General features: G+C 46.4%; 1 long non-coding RNA gene across 1 annotated transcript in view; it reads right to left on the bottom strand.

Moving 5' to 3' along the window:
- The window catches only part of LOC147728200 (uncharacterized), a 136697-nt gene that overhangs the window by 52184 nt on the left and 60907 nt on the right, over positions 1-23606 (bottom strand). Inside the window, exons 2-4 of the long non-coding RNA XR_015309537.1 lie at positions 11059-11143; positions 2054-2131; positions 1619-1974 (exon numbers count right to left, since the gene is read on the bottom strand). This is a non-coding gene — a long non-coding RNA (uncharacterized LOC147728200). The remainder of the gene's footprint in view (positions 1-1618; positions 1975-2053; positions 2132-11058; positions 11144-23606) is intronic.

The raw sequence follows: 23606 nt of genomic DNA, 5'->3' as shown, positions 1-23606 counted from the left end.
AAACTCAAACTCCTCTGATTGGCATCCGAGTCTAAGATAAAATCTGTAGCAGTGCCAAAGATCGCTCTTCCATTCCAGGCCTCAATCTGGTCTACCCACCACTGGAGCTCCATCCTGGCATCCTCAAAAACAGAAATCAGTTCTAAGTACTGCAAGTCTATTTAAGGATGGGGGGCCTTCAATCTCTGCAGAGCTGGACAATGAAGGGGTATCTGGAGAAGTACCTGAACTGAGGAGGCTAACTGCCCGACAAGTCTGCCCATTTTGCGCAGGCATCCTGCTCTGGAGAGGGATCCCTCAGTTACCTCTTGAAGACCTATTTTAAGTCAGGTGGAGCAAAATTAATGCACCATTTAATTTGTTAATTTTGTTCCACCTGATTACTAGTTGTTTTTCCACGCTTGTTTTTATGAGAGTTGAAGAACCTGACTAGATAGTTTTTCTTCAGCTGGTAAAAACCATCCACCAAATTGCACGAGTCTTAGGCCGAAGTAGCAGCCAAGTTTCATTCCTGTCTTATCTTCTAATAGGGGAAGCAAACACCCCCTTCCCTCCCCTACTCCTACCACCCCCATTCCTCATCCCCCACCCACATATTCACCTGCTGTCAGAATTGTTTTTAAATGTATGCCAAAAAAACTCCATGCAAAGGCAAAATCTATGTGCTTTACAGAAAGAAAAACAGTCCCATGTGTCAAGTCTCCATTCCATGGGATTTGACTTGCATTAAGTGTGCAGTACTGGGAGGATTTACCACACAGTAACAATAGATTTGCATGCAAATTTACAGTGGGATAAATCCATGCAACTCGTAAGTAGGGCCTTGATGTCGTCACTTCTTTCCTGGCAGGTACAACATGGTTGAGATCTATCACAAAGCCTAGAAAGGTGACAAAGTGATGAGATATCATTTCTGATTTCCTCTTTGTGAAGATGAATCCAAGACCTTGCAAGAGGTCGATTACGCACCTCAAGTGTACCTCCAGTGAATCTGGGACTGATCCATCAATAAAGTCTAGATGCACTATCAACCTTGGCCTAGAGAGATTCCCCAACGGCCTGAAAAGTGTGGTAAAGCACCACAGTGCTGAAGAAAGGCCAAAGGGGACTACTTTGAACATGAAACGGGAACCTCCAACAAAAGCTGTAGAAAATGGAGGTGAGCACCAAAGAAGGGGACAGTCAGGTAGGTGTCCTTGGGATCCAGTTTGATCAGCTAGATGAAGGACATCCCACAGGAGGTGAATTCTTTGCATTTTTGAAGTGCCGATAAACCAACTACTCATTCAGGTCTGTGTGGTTCATTACCAGAGGAAAGTCCTTCTGTTTCTTCTCCACAAGGAACAGATTGCTTAAACCCCCTCTTGGGTGGAAAGAAGGGAAGGAAACAGCCCATTTGACCTTGGTATGATACCCCTGCACCAACCAGCTTCCACTCCACTCAGGAAAATGTCAGTAGACATGGATGATGCCATTGCTTCACGGAACCATTGAACTCCATGTAGAAGTCTGCCAATGTTTGTAGCACCTAGGCGTTCCCGTTTAGCTTGTGCCACACAGGTCGACATTTTGCCAAATCTACCCCCAGTATTAGATGGGAAAAGGGGATATTGTTTACCTCAGGGATTACAGGGGGCATCAGTTGCTTCATCACAAGCCCCCTTGTGGTGGCCTCTGCAACATCCTTCTCTGGAAGAGTTTAAACCATCAAATCTAGACTATTCCTGGCCTTGCTAGAAGTCTTAGTTTTTCTGGATGCTTTGGAAGTTTGGACATGGGTTAAGTGTCCCCGTCTTGATCGGACCCAGCAAAGGACCAAACTGTCAGCGTCAAGGCCACTCCTTAGGTTCCGGATGATGCACAAAGGGGACCACCTCCAGACTTCCCCAACTCGGGATAACACAACACAGAGTAGTAAGGTAGTCAGGTGAGGAAAAAAAGGAACTAGGGAAGGAAGAGCGGGGAGCGGGAAACCTGCAACAAAAGAATACAGGGTTAGTACTGGTTCTACAATATGCTACTCTCATATGATCTCGCTAGGACTATCTAATACCTTTAAACTGGCCGTGGACAATCCATGTAAGTAGTACGCCAACATTCAGAGATACCTCTCTCTAATCTTGAGGCATACCTATAACAAGAATCCATAATAGATTAAGATACCTTTCGCACACGCACCCCTTGTAAATGCAGACTTCACTTCACCATACATACCAGTGAATCCCTCATTAGAACATAAACATCAGACCGGAAATAGAACAGAACATCCTTCCCCCTTAGGAATTGAGACTGAATGGTTCAGAGCTACTGAATATATATTCTCTTGCTCCAGAGAAGATATATGATCCGGAAATAAAAATAATAAACTCAAGGTCCTTTCTGATACAAAAATCCTCCTTGGGACCCAAATAGGAAAAAAGAACAGTACTGGTACGTTTCCCTCAGCGCTCTAGGGGCCCCATTCACAGAATGAACTTAAGACTCAATCCTAAATTTACTACTGTTTTGGTATTCACAGATTGCACTTACTACTTTTGGTACTCACAGAATGAACTTACTACTTTTGGCATTCACAGAATGCACTTACTACTTTTGGTATTCACCGAATGAACTTACTCATTTCGGTATTCACAGAAGTTAGGACTCCTAACTTTAGGACTCCTAAATGCCTTCTGTGAATACCGAAAGTCTTAAAATTAGGATTTTTCTCAATTTAGTAGTAGTAAAGTTAGGACTCCTAACTTTAGGATTCCTAAATGCCTTTTGTGAATACCGAAAGTCTTAAAATTAGGAGTCCTAACTTTACTACTACTAAATTGAGAAAAATCCTAATTTTAAGACTTTCGGTATTCACAGCAGGCAATTAGGAGTCATAAAGTGAGTAATCCTAACTTTACTACTACTAAATTGAGAAAAATCATAATTTTAGGACTTTCGGTATTCACAGAAGGCATTTAGGAGTCCTAAAGTTAGGAGTCCTAACTTTACTACTACTAAATTGAGAAAAATCCTAATTTTAAGACTTTCGGTATTCACAGAAGGCATTTAGGAGTCCTAGAGTTAGGAGTCCTAACTTCTGTGAATACCGAAATGAGTAAGTTCATTCTGTGAATACCAAAAGTAGTAAGTGCATTCTGTGAATGCCAAAAGTAGTAAGTTCATTCTGTGAATACCAAAAGTAGTAAGTGCAATCTGTGAATACCTTAACAGTAGTAAGTTTAGGATTGAGTCTTAAGTTCATTCTGTGAATCGGGCCCTATGCTTTTAGCTCCTAGTCACTGTAATCCACATGGCCATTCAGTTTTTTCCCAAAATGACAAAAGAATGCAGCTTACCCGGAAATGTCCCTAGACTGCCTTAACCCAATAGCTGCTCTACAGTATCCAAAAACGCTTCCTTCAGCATAGTAGATTTCCTTTCGGAAAATAAAACAAACAAACGAGGCACAACAGATCACGCTTTCAGCAGTGAGAGACAGAGGTGCTGCGCTTCCTTCAGCACAGAGAAAAACAAGTAAAGATAGAGTCTGTACTTTCCTCAGCGCTACTCTTGTTTGTAGGCACTATTCCCAGCGCTAGTACGTCTACGACAAACCGCGCTTAGCAGCGCAACTCCTGGAAGCAGGCGCCCATCCGAGCGTGATGAAATCAAGGGTAGAGGAGTATCCACGCTTAACGCAGCGTGATACTCTGAGGCAGCGCTAAACACAGCGCCCAAACAGGAAAGCTGAAAGGAACAAGGGAATCCACAAGTCCGGAGCAAACTTCCACGAACAGAGCCCAGGACGCCAGAAAACTTCAGGTCAGTCAACACACAACAGATTACGCGCACTTCCTGTAGCGCGTTGCTTAGCAACATAGAAGACACTCCTCCTTACCACTAGGCCTTCTGGGAGTTGTACTCATTTGCTGCGAAGGTCGTAGTAGGCGCAATATGACCGGTAGGCGCAAATCAGCGCCTGACACAAACACCTTGAATGAATTCTGGACTTTACCCAGGGATGGGAACGCTTTGGCAACATTACTGAGTTCTTTGAGGTAAGGCTTGCCAAAGTGGTCCCCATCTTTGATGGGCCCACTTCCAATGTTGACACTTCCCCAGCTTGGGATCCACCTTTATACGGAGGAACTGTCCGCTTTCAGTGGATATGAGCAAATGGCACGTCCCAAAAAGGATACTGCATGTAGTGTACATCCTGACATGATCTCTTGAGAAATCAAGCTACAGGAAGTTAAGGCCCCCTCTGACAAATCAAAGATCTTTGCGAGGAGTCCAGTGATGTCCAGAAGCTTGCCTTGGCAAGCCCCTTAGACGTACCAGCACCTTTCTTTGGGTCCTTCCTGAACTTAAAAAGAAACTTTTTCTATTTTTCCATCGATTTAGTATGTTAATCTGACAGGACGGAAACGGTCCCACTAGTGACTAAGGATGTCCTTATCCAGAGGCTTATAAATCCTAATGGCCATGTCCAGGGTCATTTTCTCCATTGGTGACCACACAGAAGCCCTCAGATGATAAGGCTCTCTGGCTCTTTCTTGCATGCTTGAATCCTGTAATGGAAGTGACACTTGGAGCTGTTTAGGCCTAGCTACTGAGCACTAAGGCTCACCCTATTCTAGCTCCTCCTCTGACATCTCCATGCCTCAGTTCTAGCTCATTCTCTAACATGTTCATGCCCCCTCCTCACTGCCTGGGCACTCATCTGGGACTGGCTTTGGCTTGGCCTCTGCAGGGGAGGGGAAAAGGAGCAATGTACTGTGGTTAATCAAAAAGGTATATTTCAGCCTTTCAAAGGCATCCAGGTGACTAGGGACCTCCTTTTTCCTAGGTGGCAGTGGAATGTTCGTGTGGTTCGTTGTGAGATCTTAGAACGGCCTTCCCTCTAGGGAGCGGTCTCAGGATGGCTGCCCGCCAATAGCAGGCACTGCCTCCCTGGGAGTGAAAGGTCTCCAGTGCTGCTCTGCACAATGAGGAGTTAATCTCCTCTAGGGGATGTCCCTTTTGGTGGAATAGCAGACCTTCTCATTGAGTTCACAGTCATATTCCTCAGCCTAGGCAAGAACTGAGCTCAACCTGAGGGCTTACTAAGTAGAACTGCAAAATTATTGTATTGACTACTAATATTCATTTAATACATTTTTTAAGGCGAAAACCCCCTGTTGAGGCACCAGAAAACTCTTGACAATCCGGGAGCGCCTATTTGAAGCAGTAAAAAACAACATCAGACCATGCAAGATGTCAAGATGGTGATGGCATGGCCCAAACAGGATGAGATGGGAAAGCAAACAAGAATAAATAACGGAAAGTGTGAACTAGCTCTGCTATTTGCCATTATGAGTCTTTGTAGGTAGCAGACCTAGTGAAAAGACAGGGTCTGTTGTGATAAATTCACATTACCGCTATCAAGTTTCATGTCCAGAGGGCCAAGAAGTGTTCGAAGAGCAAGTATGTTCCCACTTACCCGTGCTATCTGAAGTCCTAAGGCAGAGACTATAGTCCTTATCCAGAGGCTTTTAATCATGATAGGCATGTCCAGGGTCATTTTCTCCATTGGTGACCACACAGAGCCCTCAGATGATAAGGCCCTCTGGCTCTTGTATGCTTAAATCCTGTAATGGAGGTGACACTTGGAGCTGCTTAGGCCTAGCTACTGAGGACTAAGGCTGACTCCGTTCTAGCTCCTCCTCTGACATCTCCATGCCTCAGTCCTAGCTCATTCTCCAACATGTTCTTGCCCCCTCCCCTCTGCCTGGGCACTCATATGGGGCTGGCTTTGGCTTGGCCTCTGCTTGGGAATGGAAAAGGGGCAAGGTACTGTGGTTAATCAGAAAGGTATCTCTTAGCCTTTCAAAGGCATCCAGGTGACTAGGGACATCCTTTTTCCTAGGTGGCAGTGGAATGTTCGTGTGGTTCGGAGGTCCCAGAGATCTTTGAAGGTCCTTCCCTTTAGGGAGCAGTCTCAGGAAGCTGCCCACCAATAGCAGGCACTGCCTCCCTGGGAGTGAAAGGTCTCCGGTGCTGCTCTGCACAATGAGGAGTTAATCTTCTCTAGGGGTGGGTCCCTTTTGGTGGAATAGCAGACCTTCTCATTGAGTTCACAGTCATATTCCTCAGCCTAGGCGATCTGAAGGATTAACAGAAGAACTGAGCCCAACCTGAGGGCTTACTAAGTAGAACTGAAAAATTATTATATTGACTACTGCTATTCATTTAATATATTTTTTATGGCGAAAACCCCCTGTTGACGCACCAGAAAACTCTTGACAATCTGAGAGCGCCTCTTTCAAGCAGTAATAAACAAAAGCAGACCATGCAAGATGTCAAGATGGTGATGGCATGGCCCAAACAGGATGAGATGGGAAAGCAAACAAGAATAAATAAAGGAAGTGTGAACTAGCTCCGCTATTTGCCATTCTGAGTCTCTGTAGATAGCAGACCTAGTGAAAAGACAGGAGCTGCCATGATAAATTCACATTAAAGCTATCAAGTTTCAGGTCCAGAGGACCAAGAAGTGTTCGAAGAGCAAATAGGTTCCCACTTACCCGTGCTATCTGAAGTCCTAAGGCGGAAACTATAGAATAAAGGCCTGATGATTATAGCACGAAGGATGATGGGTGGGGCACAGAAATTCGTTTTCCAGCATTTCCAAAATAGGTTATGCCTTAAAACTGCTTCCTGTATCACAAAGACCTGACTTCTGGGACAGAGGTAAACAGCAGCATATGACAGCAAGGCAGAAACCTCATCAGTGCCTGGCAACTGTACGTAATGCTGAAGTTCTTCTCTCCTGCTAAAGTGCATCACCTGGCCTCTATTGGGCACCCTCTCCGCACTTCCTCCCAGAAGTGAACCAAGTGGTCTTCGGGGTGTGGAGAGCAGCGCTGAGATGGATAGGCTGGGACCGCAAACTTAAATTGAGACTCCCTTATGGGAGGGTCGACGGTTGGTCCAAGCATCACATTTAGAAGGTTTCAGGGGATGGGACTGTATAGGGATATCGAGATTGGGAGACGTATAGGAGAGAGATCATATCAAGACCTTTCAGGACCTGCATGTGGACTTCCAAATAACTGCCTCCCAGTTATTCCAGTACCTACAGCTACGGCATGAGTTACATGAATGCCAGGGAGAATTGGACAAACTCCCAGAGTGTGATCCTCTGGAGAGTTGCTTGCTTATGGGCCATCTGAAGAAGGATGGGATCTTGCAGATATATAAAATCCTAGTATCAAATTCCCCTGACCTGCAGAGTCCCTTGATGGAGAAGAAATGAGAGGGGTGGGTAGGAGCACTGGACGAGGTTGACTGGCGTTCCACATGCCTGGCACCCCGTGTCCTGGCGATATCAGCGAGGCACCGTCTTGTGCAGTTGAAGTATCTTCATCAAGCATACCCCACACCCCTCTGGCTATCAAAGGCGGGAACGCACAACTCCTCTGCCTGCTACACGTGCCAATGTCCAAGGGGGGGCTTCTACCATATGGTGTTTTCCTGTCCTGTTATACACACTCATTAGAACATTGTCAAGGCAACCTTTTCCAGTGTGGTAGAGATACAAATTGAGTCACACCCTAGGATTACACCGCTGGGCATATTGGGCGATATGGGGGGGTCCTGTGGGGATTGGCCTCTGGTGGGACTTGGCACCATGGAGGCCAAAATAAGCAATGCAAGGCAGTGGAACTATCTGGTAGCTCCATCTACAACAGCATGGACGAATGGTACGGACTTGTGTGCCAAAATGGAGGAAACAATATATATGGCCAGGGTTTGTCCCCATAAGTAAGAGAAAATCTGGAGGAAATTATTGACACACTAAGGCTTAGGTGGGTGAGGCTGAGAGTGGTCAGACCCTGGTGTTTACCTGTAGGAAGAGACGCAGGATGGGCGGAGGAAGGGTGGGGGCTGAGGGGACAGGGTTGCACCATGCATATGATGTCTGCTTCAGAAGAGAAATGGCTTAAAATGTTGTTAAGGTGAATAAAATAAATAAAAATTGTTTCTAAATAAAAAAGTTCCTCACCCGGCTTTTCCATCCCTCGCGTTTGTCATAGTGTTTCTTTTTTTCGGTTACCTCCCATTTCAGACATTTTGCTGCAGAGGGTTAGGACTTGCTGTGATCGTAACTCCTCTCCTGCAGTGCTACAATGGAGTCAGCCGTCTATCCTCTTTCCTGGTTGTGTATGGAAGGCCTCCAGGCTTTCCTCTGTGATCATCAAAGCACCTCCAGAGAGAGGACTGATAAGTCACAGTCAGGTGTAATATTTCAACTGTGACTTCCATTCAACATTGCATTATCAATGCTTCTCTCCTCCAAGGTTATTCTAGAGGTGGCCGTGCATCCACATGTATAGCCCCCTTTCCAGTTCCTGCAGTAACTAAAGGGTTTCCTGTCCTGACTCTCCAAGTACTGGGCAACCATCCATAGATGGAAGACCGTATTGGGCCTATAGAGTGTTTCTTTTTTCCTTAGTCCGCATTTTATTCTACCTAATGTAGTGATCTGCCATATATTTATCAATGTCTGTAACATAGAAGGGAGGACAGGCAATCATGGCGGATTTAACACATGCTTGAAATCTGACATTTGGCTACTCTGATAAGCCACACCTCCCAACAAAGAGGAGAACCCTACTAAAGCTCCAGAATCTCCCATCTCAGTAGCCTTGTTCTCAATTCTTTTGCTAGGACTTGGTAGTCGGAAACATACCCATATGTTGACTCCTGTGGGGGGAAAAGGTCGCAAACAACATATTATATTTCAATTACAGCCAAAGAATTAGCAATACAAAGTTGTAAAACAAATATGTTTAATGTGCTCCCCGTCCGTAACTGGTTGCCGAGCAGGAAGAAAAGAGCAAGTGGCAGCAGTCAATAGTTGGTAAAAGGAAGCACTGTGGCATCTGACTGATGGGTTTATCATTGGTGGGACCTAATTTCTTGTTATGTGAAAAGTAGTTTTTAGGGACCTCAATAAGCTGAATGTTTGATTAGCTTTTGTAAGGCTGCTGAGTTGAGAACAAAAGAGACATGATGCATAATTCTCGCCGTTGCTCCTGAACAACAATTTTTCACCAGGAAAATTACATTTCCTGTTTAAAATGACAAGCCCAGAAGAGTCCACAGCTTTTGCTTTCATTTGATTATAAAGAATCACACATGCACTACTTTCATTTTTTAAACCTAACAGGGAGTAAACAATGGGCTGCATATATTCAAATGATCAGGGAACAGTGAGCGACCCAAAATACCCTTGAGGGCTTGGGTGATTAGATATAAGGGTAAAGTGCCTTCAAGGGAATTCGTTTGAAATGATGTTTGTCAATTTTAAATTGATTTAGAGGGATGATAAACTAATCCCTATATGTAATTAATACACCACATACGGTATTTTGAATGACTTTAGCAAAATCTTTAACACATAAACAACATATAAACAACAAGCACAAGGGTGTTTTTTTTAGAAAAATAGAATTTATCAAGAAAAATTTAAGTGGTAAATGATGTCATATACAGATGAAAACAATTCAAATAACAATTAGGCCCGCAGGTACATGGAAAAATAAAATTGGTAAGTGACACAGCAGAACCTAAAGAAACAGCTATCCCAGGTCGAAAGTTAATAAGACAATAAAGGGATAAGATGAATGTCGACGTTTCGGTCTCCTAAAGAATACTTTTCGAGACCATCCTCAGGACTGATGTGAATTACGTGCTGTATAGGACCAAGTGTAATCTCAATCAAATTGCTGCAAGTTTAAAGCTGAAAACAAGGGGTTCGAACCACGAAGTTGTATCATCAAGAATAATGGAAGTGCTCCTATTTATTAGGCCGCGCCGCACAAGGGAGTTGAAAGGTAGTGATAACAGTTTTCAAGCGATGACCAAATCGGAAAGTACTTTGAATGAAGGTGAATTAGCCCCCTAATGGTAATAAGGGTAGTCTAAACGCCAAGCATTGGTGAAGAAATAATTTTCAACCTTCATGCAGTTGATATCGAGGCATTAATCTAAATAGTCCACCAAGTCAGTATGGACACACGTTATTGCCGCGTTTAGTCGAAGCAAGTTTCTCTAATATCAGAAGGTGGATCGAACTGCAAACATCCGGCAGCAATGCATTGGTCTCGAAAAGTATTCTTTAGGAGACCGAAACGTCGACATTCATCTTATCCCTTTATTGTCTTATTAACTTTCGACCTGGGATAGCTGTTTCTTTAGGTTCTGCTGTGTCACTTACCAATTTTATTTTTCCATGTACCTGCGGGCCTAATTGTTATTTGAATTGTTTTCATCTGTATATGACATCATTTACCACTTAAATTTTTCTTGATAAATTCTATTTTTCTAAAAAAACACCCTTGTGCTTGTTGTTTATATGTTGTTTATGTGTTAAAGATTTTGCTAAAGTCATTCAAAATAGCTTTTGTGGTGTATTAATTACATATAGGGATTAGTTTATCATCCCTCTAAATCAATTTAAAATTGACAAACATCATTTCAAACGAATTCCCTTGAAGGCACTTTACCCTTATATGCATATATTCAAAGGCTCCGTTTTCTTATGAACTAAAGTTTCATGATTGTATTTGTGGGTGGATTTAGGTCTCCAAGCACTGGCTGGCTGCTCTTTCAAGTTTGCTGTCCATTCAAGTGGACATTTTATACTGAGCTCACTGACATATTGGAGATACTTTTAGGAGAAAAGGTTGTGATAAGAGACCACTATACCATATTGGCATGCCGTAACTGTCGTCAGGTTTTTAATTTTCCAATAGCCCCCCTGCCCCCCACACCCCCCCAAATCGGAGTTTCAAATTTTCACAAAGTATACTTTAATTTAAAGTTCATGAACATTCAACATCATGATGTATTCAGGGTGCTGTGACATGGACCTATATTGTCTACCTTAGGAAGCCTACAAATTCACAATATTTTTATGGGGGTACTAATATGGATATGAAATACTTTATTGTTGAAGTCTATGCAAATTTGTGTACTGTGATTTTCTGCAAGAGGAGAGAATCCCAATAACCCATAAAAATGTAGATTGCATACCTCATATAAGTAGTCTATCGCACAAAATTTGAAAGCTGCAAACATTGTATCCTGCTCATGAATTAACTTTAAGATGTGTTCTAGTCTAAAATGAAAACATAAACCAAAGAAATATATCAATATCACACACTTAAATTGCAACTTACGAAAAAAGTGACTGCCCACATTTTCGTTTAAGTATTCAATAACTATTAACTTTTCAATAATTGGTACCAGTGCATCACTAAAAAAAAAACAATTGTTTAATATAAATATCACTAAATAGATATGGAGCCTCAACTACGGTTGAGACCCTGGCTGCCAAACCACTGGGGTGTCGGAGACACTGCCTATGCTGCTGCTGCCACAGCAAGTCCACCAAATTTAGAGATTGCTGCATCTGTGACTGTGCTTTTCCACAGACAGAGATTCGACTAACATGGCTGGAGAAATGCCAGCATAAACTGAAGGCCCGATTCACAGAACTAATTTAAGACAAAATCCTAAACTTACTACCATTTTCGTATTCACAGAAGGCACTTACTCATTTTGGTATTCACAGAAGACACTTAGGGCCATATGTAGGTAAATGGAGAATACCGAATCCTTAATATCGAATTTTACCGAATCGGTATTAAGAATTCGGTAAACGCTATGTAGATAAAAAATCGGTAAAGTTTACCGATTCGTTAAAATTCGGTATTAAATACCGAATCTTAATGAATCGGTTAAAAAACAAAAAAAAACAACATCGAAATACCGATTCAGAGTTACAGAATCCATTACCGAATCGGTAAATACCGAATCGGTAATTCAAAAAATCGTAGTTTGGTGACTCAGCCAATCCTGATTCACCCAATTACCTCCCAAACAGGAAGTGGGCACACCCAGCCAGGTGTACAAGATCTGGAGCTCAATGTGAGGCAGGCAGGCAGTCAGCCAGGAGAGCCGAGGAGGCAGCAGCAACACAGCCACACAGCCACAAGCAAGACTGAGAAACCAAAAAGCATTGAAATGGCAAGCCAGGACAGGGAGAAGGAGGGAGGGGACAGAAAAAGGAAACTGAAGTTCAGTGAGAAGGAGCTGGAGGTCCTGATCCAGGATGTCAGCCAAAAGCACCACAAGCTGTTTGGAGCACAGTCCCACCAAGTGCCAGAGTCACAGAAGAGGCAAATCTGGAGTGGCATTCGTGACAAAATCAATGCCATAGGTGTGACCCAGCGCACCATCGAGGACATCAGGAAGAGGTGGTACGACCTCAGGAAAGCTGCAAAACAGAGGATGGCAGAGAGACATAGGCAGGCTGGCAAAACAGGTGGAGGTAAAAGCCGAGCCCCAGCACCAACACCACTGGAACTGATGGTGGAGTCCACCATCCAGCCGGAGAGTGTGAGTGGCGTGGGAGACGCAGACAGCTCCGCCAGCAAAAAAACAAGGTAAGAAGCATGCCCAGCATGCTGTGCTACCCCCTCCCCAACCCCAATCTCCATAGTGGCAAAGGGACACCCACTCCACCCCATGTCTTACTGCAATGCATAATGGGTGACGTAGTCAAAGGGAAATCATGAATAGGTCATTCAGGCTAGCATTCACAATAGCTAGGTAAAGGAATTGGCTACGTCAGGACAACCACTGTGCACTATAGGCATGTTGTTTAATGTAATTACATTGCTGACAGAGCATTGAGCATATCTACATTTGTGTCATTACAGGCGAGTCATCTCGCAGTGCAGCAGAGGGCAGCAGAGGCAAGTCAGCCAGGCCAGAGGGGAGCCAACATGAGGATGACAGCATGCCTTCAGGGACCACAAGCACGGTGCCATGACAGCCACCCAATCCTCCACCACAGCCATCACCACCACGCCAGGAAGGGCCGCAATCCCCTCTCACAGTCCCCAGTGCGACGATCACCAACACCACCACCACCACAGTCAGGCAGGAGGCATGCCGTGCCCAGCCTCCAGCAGATGGAGGGGTCGGAGGAGGAGGGCAGATTGGGCGAACAAAGTCCCATAGCTGATAGATACGACAGGGAGAGGGCTGGTTCTGCATCCGAGAGCGCCCACATCACATCAAGACGCCGCAGGGTAAGGCCGGACAGTCCAGAAGCATCTGAGTAGGGTGACAGTGTGTTTGCTGGACTGGAAGGCAACATGCTGAAGGTCCAGCGCCTGCAATGGAGGGAGATGAAGTCAATGCACAGGGAGGTGGCACACATGAACAAGCATATGCACAGGATAGAGAAGGGCATCAGTGCTATGGGTGAGAACTTGTGTGCGGGAATGGAGAGAGTAGCTACCTCGGTGGACAACCTCTGCAGCCAGCTTCAGCAGGACCGTCTTGGCAGGCGCAGGGAGAGACAGAGGCTCCAGGCCTATACCAAGTCGGTAAACCGGCTGGCCACTACAACATCACTGATGTGTCGCAGGTCCATCGCCATGCAGGAGGAGATGGTGCATTGCAGCAGGGATGTGGCCAGGGGGATGGTGTCCATGACCTCAGTGCTAGAGCTCATGCAGAATGCCAAGGCGGCCACAATGGATGGGGGGGGGGGCAGTGAGGAGGCTACCAGCCGTGGTGGCATTACGCCCTCACCCACTGAGTGCAGGAGGCGAAGTGAACGCAACGTGCCTGCACATGAACATTCCAACCCACCAGACAGTGTCGATAGGGAACGTGCACGTTCAGCGCATGGCCGCAGGAAGTAGAGACCTATGGCTGTATCCATGCATGTGATGGGTGATGTAGCCCATGTCCAATTGGACATTACTTACAATACTGGAGGTGTGCCCAATAAACACCTTCACATGTAACAGTTAATGGCTCAGTGTCGTTACTCACTCAGAAATAGTTTGCCGTAATTTCTGCCCGTCTCTGTCTCCCATCATGTTCTATTGCAACACCAGCTGCGCAGGGCTCTGGCTGAGGGTTGTCCTCGTCCTCTGAGTCAGTTAGTTCCACTGCTGTTCCTTTTTTTGTGGCCAGATTATGTAGCATTGCACATGTAGCAATGATCTTGCAAACATTTGATGGGGCTGTACAGACGTGCACTTCCAGTTTTGTGGAGGCAACGGAATCTGCTTTTGAGCAATCCAAATGTGCGCTCCACCACATTGCGTGTGCTCCTATGTGCTACATTGTACCTCCTCTCCCTTGCGGTGGTTGGGTTGAGATATGGTGTGAGTAGATAAGGCCGGAGGGCATATGCGCTGTCACCTATGTACAGAAGTAAGTGGCATTGATTACTGTGACCATCAGCTTCAGCCAGGGTGTACATCAAGGTGTGTCACATTTACTTACCTAGTATGTATCCGTCTCCAAATTCGCCAGCAAGCAGACGTGTATGGATGCCACTGTTCCGGAAGATGTAGGCGTCGTGGCTACTCCCGGGGAATTTGGCCACGATGTCGGTCATGATGTGTTTGGCATTGCAAATCACCTGCACATTGATGGAGTGGGTGGATTTGCGGTTTCTGTATATGTATTCACTTGCTGCAGGTGGGCAGATGGGTATATGTGTCCCATCGATGTAGCCAATTACGTGTGGGAACTGTGCAAGTTGGTAGAACTCAAGCTTGGTTCTCTGTAGCTCCGCTTGTGTACTGGGGATGGAAATGTAATGTTCCATTCTGTCCATCATGGCATCCAGGAAGGTCTGGAAGAAACGGGATAGACAGCTCTGTGACACTCCACCCACTGCAGATATGACACCCTGGAAGCTTCCTGATGCAAGGAGGTGCCGGCAGCAGAGTACCTGGACATGGGTGGGGATAGCGTGGGCCCTTGGTGTCTGATGCTCCAGATAGGGTCTTAGGTCACTCATTAGGACCAGGATGGTGTCTGGGTGCAGTCTGTATCTTTCATGGATTTCAGCTTCTGTCAATTGGAACAATATGATGCGTACTCTGTACACCCGCTCTTCATGTCTCCAGATCCTCACTCCTGCTGCTCTCAAGCGTAGCCGCCTTGCAATGACGTAGAGGGCTGCCATTGTGTTCTAACAGATTCATTTTTGGCCGGTTTTCATGCGTTGCACCTCATTACCACATGCTCTTGAAACGTGGTAAATGCCGAATCGTTATTTCCGAATCTGCTCTTATTCGGCGATAACGAGGTTTGCTATATTGCATTTTTGAGGGTTTTACCGATTCTTTATTTCCGATTAGGTATTCCTTGTTTCGGTATTTCCGATTCGGTAAATATGGAATCGGTAATTTTTCACTGATTCGTTATTAACGATTGCATTCGGTATTACGTACATCTCACATGGCTAAATACCGGTCGGTAACGCCGGAAAAGGGCCATTTTCGGTGTTACCAACCGGTATTTCGCCCCCGACATATGGCCCTTACTCATTTCGGTATTCACAGAAGTTAGGAGTCCTAACTTTAGGACTCCTAAATGCCTTCTGTGAATACCGAAAGTCTTAAAATTAGGATTTTTCTCAGTTTAGTAGCAGTAAAGTTAGGACTCCTAACTTTAGGACTCCTAAATGCCTTCTGTGAATACCGAAAGTCTCAAAATAAGGATTTTTCTCAATTTAGTAGTAGTAAAGTTAGGACTCCTAACTGTAGGACTCCTAAATGCCTTCTGTGAATACCGAAAGTCTTTAAATTAGGATTTTTCTCAGTTTAGTAGTAGTAAAGTTGATAAAAATCCTAATTTTAAGGCTTTCGGTATTCACAGAAGGCAATTAGGAGTCCGAAAGTTAGGAGTCCTAACTTTACTACTACTAAATTTAGAAAAATCCTAATTTTAGGACTTTCGGTATTCACAGAAGGTATTTAGGAGTCCTAAAGTGGGCACTCCTAACTTCTGTGAATACCGAAATGAGTAAGTGCCTTCTGTGAATACCAAAATGAGTAATGCCTTCTGTGAATACCAAAATGGTAGTAAGTTTAGGATTTTGTCTTAAGTTAGTTCTGTGAATCTGGCCCAATGTCTGGTGGCCAGGAGCATGGGTATATATGGTAGTCTGGTAGAGTGGCACTGGGCCTAGAGGTCTGAAGGGCCCACTGAACCCTGATGATTGTTGTACTTTGCTTCACAACCAGCGGTGAAGGGACAGACTTTCCGTGCCAGCACTAGGTCTGGTATGAAGTGCCATGGGGGGGTGATGAATTGGTTGCCATTGCTAACTTGTTCCAGACATAAACCTCTAACCAAGGGTTTTCTTTTGGGAAAAACATAAATCAATGTCTCTGAGGGACTAGAATGTATCTTTCTAAGAGTTGGGGACATTGATGGAAGTGGAAAGGGTGTCAATAGGCCTGTCCAAAATGAGACAGAGAAACAGGTTGGCTGATGGAACTGACATCAATTTTCTTTAACATTCTGTTACTGTAATTCTAAATGACCCCGAAAGTACTTTATATTTATATAATACATACTTGAGATTTCACACTTCCATACTTGTCACTTTTTGTGCTCCTTTAATTATTCATCAATTTGGGTTTAATCCATCTTAGAGACCTCCTTCCCACTTAGTGTTGTATCAAAAGACGCTTTTGATTTCTGAAGTTGGCCATTGTTTGCTTTGTAACTATAGGTGTGTGACAGCCTTAGGGTTCAGAACAAAGTCCTGTGCACACACATACGGGTGATGCTTTTCGTGTAAAAAACACAATTCAATAGCTCTTCTTGTAAGAATTAAGCAGTCGACATCAGAAAAGTCTTAATAGGGATTTTTAATCCGGATCATTACAGAATGAACAACCAGCCGACACATGTTTCGTCACAATGTGGTACAATTGTGATTCTTCAGGGCTGTTATGTTGACGAAGGGTCAATGTAATCGCTGTGCCGGTGATACTTCCAACCCGGTAGCGACACGGGTAGTCCAAAATGGACGAAGTAGGGTACGCGTATCCTCCCAAGTACGAGCTTTATGCTAATTGGCTGTCAACACTTCAAATCATGAAGTGTTGTCAGCCATCTTGTGCTTGGGTAGAAAAATCGTGGGATGCGCGTAGGATACGCGTATCCTGCTGATCCAATTTTTTTAAAAATTCTAATTAGCCCCCGGGGGGCCAAGTTCCGGGGGCAATGTGTTTTATAATAATGGGTGGCCTAGAGGGGCCCCCCAGCCCCTCTAGGACCATCACCCCCCGGGGCTTTCACATTACATATGGGGGGGCTCATGGCCCCCCGCAGCCCCAGGGACCGCCACCCTGGGGTTTCTTTGTTTTTATAATATTGGGGGCCCGGAGGGGCCCCCCAGCCCCAGGGACCGCCACCGGGGCTTAAACATCATGTATGCGAGGGGGTCACGGCCCCCCGCATCCCCGGGGTCCGCAACCCCTGGGGCTTCTATTGTTTTTTTTTAATGAAAAAAAAAACCTGTGGGGGGGGGGTCAAGCCCCTCACATGCCCCGGGGACCGCCACCTCCCCGGGGCACTACATTTTTAAATTAGGGGGTCCGTGACGGACCCCTCTGGCCCAGGGACCACCAACTACGGCGCTTTTAAATGTGGGAGGGGGGCTGCACGGCCCCCCTCCTGGAGCTTTGTGGTGGCCCTGGGGACTGCCCCCCCAGGGCCGGCTCCTGCAGTGTCCCGGGATGTCTACTCCCGGGACACTGTAGTTTGCTATGGTAGGGCGGGAGCCTTGCGGCTCCCGCCCTACCATGGCAAACTGCTTTGATTTTTGGAAGAGAGAGCCGGAAACCTGCTCTCTCTTCCAAAAACCAAATACGATTGCTTTTCTACATGGGGAGCAGCATGTTAGCTGCTCCCCATATAGAAAAGCAATGCCGGCTCCCGCAGGATCCGAGGAGCCGGCAGGGACCATGGGGGGATTGGGGACCCCCCCCCCATGGTCCCCAATGAAGAGGGCCAGCCGGCCGGCCCAGGGGGATGGGGCCCCCGGGTCCTTAAGTGGCCTGAGGAGGGGGTCTATGCAGCACCCCTCCTTAAAAATATTTTAAAAATGTGGCCATGCCCCGGGGGATGGGGTCCCTGGGGCCCGGCATTGGCCACAGGAGGGGGGCCACACAGCCCCCCTTCACAAAATAGAAAAAAAACGTGATCGGGCCGGAGGCCACGCCCCCTTATTGCACCACTCTGCAAACGCGCCCCCTGGCACGTTTGCAGATGGGGAACAAATTCCCCTTGAATACTGGGGGTCCCTGGGGGCCAACTAGCCCGCCAGGTACCTCTTGTATGCGCCAGGGAGCTGCGTTGCAGAGTGGTGTTCTGAGGCCACGCCACTTTTTACACCTATCTGCAACGTAGCTCTGTGGTGCTTACTGGAGGTAGCTTGTGGGCTACTTGCACCCCAGGGACCCTCAGTTTTCAAGGGGAGTTAATCTCCCAACTTAAAATGTGCCACGGGGCGCGTTTTCACAGTGGTGAAGGGAGGGGTGGGCCTGAGTTCACATGTGTGCAAACACGCCCTGTGACACGGTTTAAGTTGGGGAATTAATTCATTGTGAATACTGAGGGTCCTGGGGGCCAACTAGCCCACCAGCTACTTCCAGTAAGCGCCACGGAGCTGTGTTGCAGAGTGCTGTAAAAAGGGGCGTGGCCTCTGAACACCTCTCTGCAACGCAGCCCCCTGGCGTATACTGGAGGTATCTGGTGGGCTAGTTGGGCTAGTTTCAAAACTATTGAAATGCCCCCGTTATTGTTAGTGCAGCTAACTATAACTCGCGCGCCCGCAATGCACTGCTGATGACGTCACATATTACATCACTCATGACATGGTCAGTGATATCACTCATGACATCACTGATGACATCTCAAATGACATCACTGATGACATCATCCTTGTGAAAGAGTGGCAGACCTCCTCTCACCGTAATATAACCTTTGATACACACATTCAATAATAGAAACTATAATTTTCAAAAAAATGGAGATACCAATACCAGTTACAACAACCTATTCAGTAATTCCAACATCTACATACACATCCACTCATTCACCAACAGTTCTATATACTAACTCATACATGTCCTAACTCATCATATGTACTCATATTGTCAGGGTCTGACGGATGTGCCTGCCTAGATGAGGAACTACACCTACCAGAATGCTTTGCACCTTGGGGACTGTTGTCAGAGTGTATAAAGTCAGGTGGGACCTTGGGATAGGTGCTCATGATTTGTCCAATGGTATGCTGTTGTTGGCGGACGCCCTGTCCCCGCGGATCTGCTGGGAAGGCGTGGTTCGTATTTTCTCTGCGGCTGTGGAGTAAGTCGGAGCGAGACGAGTGAAGACTGATCTAGCGTAAGTCTCCCGCAAGGCGCGTGAGACGCCGGATTGCTCCCTCAGCGCACTTGCGGAATTGTACCTTTTGTTTGGCGAGTAACCCGGCGACGCCGGATTTCCCCCTTCGGGTTGTCTACACCCGTAGCCAAGGACTTCGTTCTAGGCACCGGCTGGTGCCTTGTTTGTTGTTGCGTGCGAGACGCCGGATTGCCCCCTCCACGCTATTGTGTTGTTTCTTGCTGCTTTTCCGAGCGTGTAAGTGGAGACGCTTGGATTTCCCCCTCCACTACACGCTGAGACTGTGAACTCATTGTTGATGTAAGTAACGCGAACAGGAGACGCCGGATTGCCCCCTCCTATTGTGTTCGTGCTTAGCACTGTCCCGAAAATCTCGTCAAGAGTGAAAAGCCGGTTGGCTGTATTTCAGTTTGGTTATTATATAATTTCGATCAGGAACATCGGAGATTTTATCTAATGATAAGAGCTAGGGGAAGAGCTTGCTCTTTCCTGAATTCCGTCGGTGATCTCCGTACTGCATCCCTTCTTTTGGCAACTGGTGAGTGAATGTGTGTTGAGTTGTTAGCATACACACACTTGACACATAGAGGATTATAAGAGAGCCATAACCATTGTTTTGTTGTTTTGCCTTTAGTTGAAGAAGGGATACAAACAGGGGAAGAGTCATATCCTGAGCTTTATCAGGTGAGGGTTTGTGTTCACAGTAGTGAGATTAGGACTAAAATAACAGGGAACTTAGTTAACGTATTCCTCTTATCATTTCAGGTCCCTGTCCCGGATGTTCCTGTACCTACCTATATTTATCCCTCGCCTGACTGCCTTGCACTCTGAGGTTTTTAGCTAGAGTGCGGGGACGTCTGGAGGTGGACCCCATTAGAGCATCATTCCGACCCTGAGGATCAACAGCCGTGACAGAATCACGAGCCCACGTTGTTATTACCTCCTGGTCGGAAGAAGGCTCAAGCTATGGCAACTATGGACGACGTGCTTCAGGCTCTGCTGTTAGTACAGCAGGAGCTGGCGGCGTCCAAGTTGGAGGCCACCGCCTTAAAAGAGAGGTTAGATCGTCAACAGGCGAATCCCTTTGACGCGGCACCAGGAGGTCGCACCATTCAAGTAACGGTGCCTCCTCCAATACCTCTAGCCAGTCCAGAGAGATACTCTGGTGACCCTCAGAGAATCCAAGCCTTTCTAACCCAAATCACCCTTCATTTTTCGTGTAGGCCGGCTTCGTTCCCCAATAATATGTCCCGAGTGGCGTTCGCCATTTCATACTTGTCGGGGATGCAGCGAATTGGGCTGTTCCCTTTGTGAGGAACGATGATCCCATATTAAATGACTGGTCAGCGTTCCGTAGAGAGTTCGAACGGGTGTTTGATCGGAGAGCGACAACGTTAAGTGCAGACAGGGAATTATTGGGGCTCCGACAAGGGAAGAAGGATTTAGTGTCATATATGACTACTTTCAATCGTCTAGTGACGGAGACAGGTTGGCCAGAAGATAAAAGAATGGCGTTATATTACCAGGGCCTGTCAGATGAGTTAAAAGACATCATAGTACAGATTGATCCCCAACCCACAACATGTATTGATTTGATCAATCTCACCCTGCGCCTGGACCATAGATTAGGGGAGAGGGGTGGCGACCGAAGGAAACATGATAGGCCCTCTGATTCGGTGGGTCACGTACTTCCGCCGGTTCCACGGGCTGGAGACAGCTCAACAGAACCAATGGATGTCGGGGCCATCCGATCCCCTCTTACTAAAGCCGAGAGAGAGAGCCGCCGTTCTCAGGGATTATGTATGTATTGTGGGAAGAAGGGACACTACGTTAAGGAGTGTCCCTCCAAACCCAAAAGGTCCAAAACCTTTTACTCGGCTAAGAAGGTGGCTCTTACCACTGTTGATCCCGAAGCCAGTGACGAGGGCCCTTCTGAGAGTGAAAGGCAGAAGACAAAAGAATGGAGATTGACTTCGTTGGCCTCGGTTGAAGGCAAGGCTCCTATAACACATGTTGCCTTATCCTCCCTATTGTTGAGTCAGGGCAAAGAACATGCAGTGTGGAGCATGATAGACTCAGGGGCTACTGGGAATTTTGTGGACGAAGGCCTAGTGCGTCGTTTGGGGCTGGGTAGAGTGACTACAAAAAACCCAGAAACCGTGTTGGCAGTGGATGGTACCCCTCTGAAATCTGGTTCTATCGTTGAACGCACCGAAGAGGTGGTATTAGTGCTGGCGAACAACATTGTCAAACATACTGAGAGTATCGTTTTGAACATTATCGAGGCTCCACAATACGAGCTAATACTGGGTATCCCATGGTTAGAAAAACACAACCCTTCCATAGACTGGAGGGAAAAAACTGTGAGCTTTCAGTCGGAGGAGTGTCAGAACATCTGTATGAGTATTCCATCTTCCCATACGATAGCCTTGGCGCAGATAACACACATAGCCACTGCGGTGGAAAAAGTAACTGTCCTACCTACGGAATACCACGAGTACAGCGAGGTGTTTAGGGAAGCACAGGCTGAAGTACTCCCTCCCCATAGGGACTACGATTGTAGGATAGATTTGGTGGAAGGTGCTGTTGTTCCCTCTTGCAGGGTGTACGCCTTGTCAGAGCCTGAGTCCAAACACCTGCAAGAATACCCGACACACTTCAGTTCCATAGGGTTCATTAGACCTTCCCGCTCACCAGCAGCGTCCCCTTTGTTTTTCACGACGAAGGCCAATGGGGAGTTGCGTACCCTCATTGACTATCGCCAGTTGAACAAACAGACCATAAGGAACCGGTACCCTCTTCCCCTCATCCCCGTACTACTGGACCAGGTGAGAGAGGCAGTGATCTACACACGGTTGGATCTCCGTGGTGCCTATCACTTGGTCAGGATCCGTAGTGGTGATGAGTGGAAGACGGCCTTCGGGACCAGATACGGTCTTTTCGAGTACCTGGTAATGCCGCTCGGGCTTTGCAATGCCCCGGCGGCATTCCAGTACTTCCTTAATGATGTTTTGAAGGAATACCTGGACCGGTTTGTCATTGTGTATATAGATGACATCCTTGTTTATTCCGACTCACGTAACCAGCACACCGGTCATGTTCTCCTGGTGTTACAGAGGCTGTTGGAATACCGACTCTACTGCAAGCTCAGTAAATGCGAGTTCGATGTAGAGGAGGTGGAATTCCTGGGGGTCATACTCACACCTAGAGGGTTTCACATGGCAGAAAGGAAGGTTGATGCGGTGAGTGCATGGCCAGTGCCAAAGAGCGTGAAAGAAGTACAATGCTTTCTTGGCTTTACCAATTATTACAGACGCTTTATTTCACAATTCTCCTTGTTGGCTTCACCCATCACCAAGTTGTTACGAAAAGGAGTGCCCTTTCAGTGGAACACCGAAGCCATGAGGGCGTTCGAATTGTTGAAGGAAGCTTTTGTTTCTGCTCCTATCCTGATGCATCCGCAATTGGATTTACCTTTCATTGTGGAAGCGGACGCCTCTGATGTCGCAGTAGGAGCTGTCCTATCGCAAAGAGATAGAGAAACAGGTCAGTTACATCCAGTTGCCTTCCTGTCCAGGAAATTGACCTCCGCTGAAAGCAACTACTCAATATCCGAAAAAGAACTGTTGGCAATAAAACGAGCTTTCCAAGAGTGGAGGCATTACCTGTGGGGGTCACAACACACCATAACGGTATATTCCGACCACAGGAACTTGTTGTTCATGAAAACAGCTCGTCACTTATCGCAACGGCAAATGAGGTGGATGCTGTTTTTCGCGGAATATAATTTCATCGTCACCTTTCGGCCTGGAACCGAAAATAAGAAAGCAGACTCACTCTCTCGACTAGGGGGAGACCAGACATCGGAAGAAGAGCAAACAAAAGCAATCATCGCACCTGAGAAAGTGGTTTGTTTGGTAACAGCTGATCGCTTCATTGAACAAGTGCGGAAAGAACGAAACCAAGTGCAATGGCAGATGTGGGCGAGCCAGAACCGCCTCCGAAGTCTCCAACACGGGGTCCCCCTGCATGGAGGGAAATTGTTTCTTCCCTCTCACGATCTACGGCTTCAGGCATTCAACTGGTGTCACAGGGAAGTGCTGGCCGGGCATCCCGGGGTGACAAAAACCATCCATCTGGTAAAGCGACATTTCTGGTGGGAGACGATGTCAAGCGATATAGAAAAGTGGATAGGACACTGTGACACTTGTGCAAGGGCAAAAGGGGATAATTCCGTGAGTCGTGGGAAACTTAGACCGCTACTCAAAACATGGAGTAGGAGGGGAACTCCCTTCTACAACTGAACGCGCTATTTTACAATAGAACTCGAAAGATTCTTT

This window comes from Lissotriton vulgaris, chromosome 3_1 (assembly GCF_964263255.1).
Source record: "Lissotriton vulgaris chromosome 3_1, aLisVul1.2, whole genome shotgun sequence".
Taxonomy (NCBI): Eukaryota; Metazoa; Chordata; class Amphibia; order Caudata; family Salamandridae; genus Lissotriton; species Lissotriton vulgaris.
Note: the sequence above shows the minus strand (reverse complement) of the source record. Positions and strands in the feature narration are given on the sequence as shown.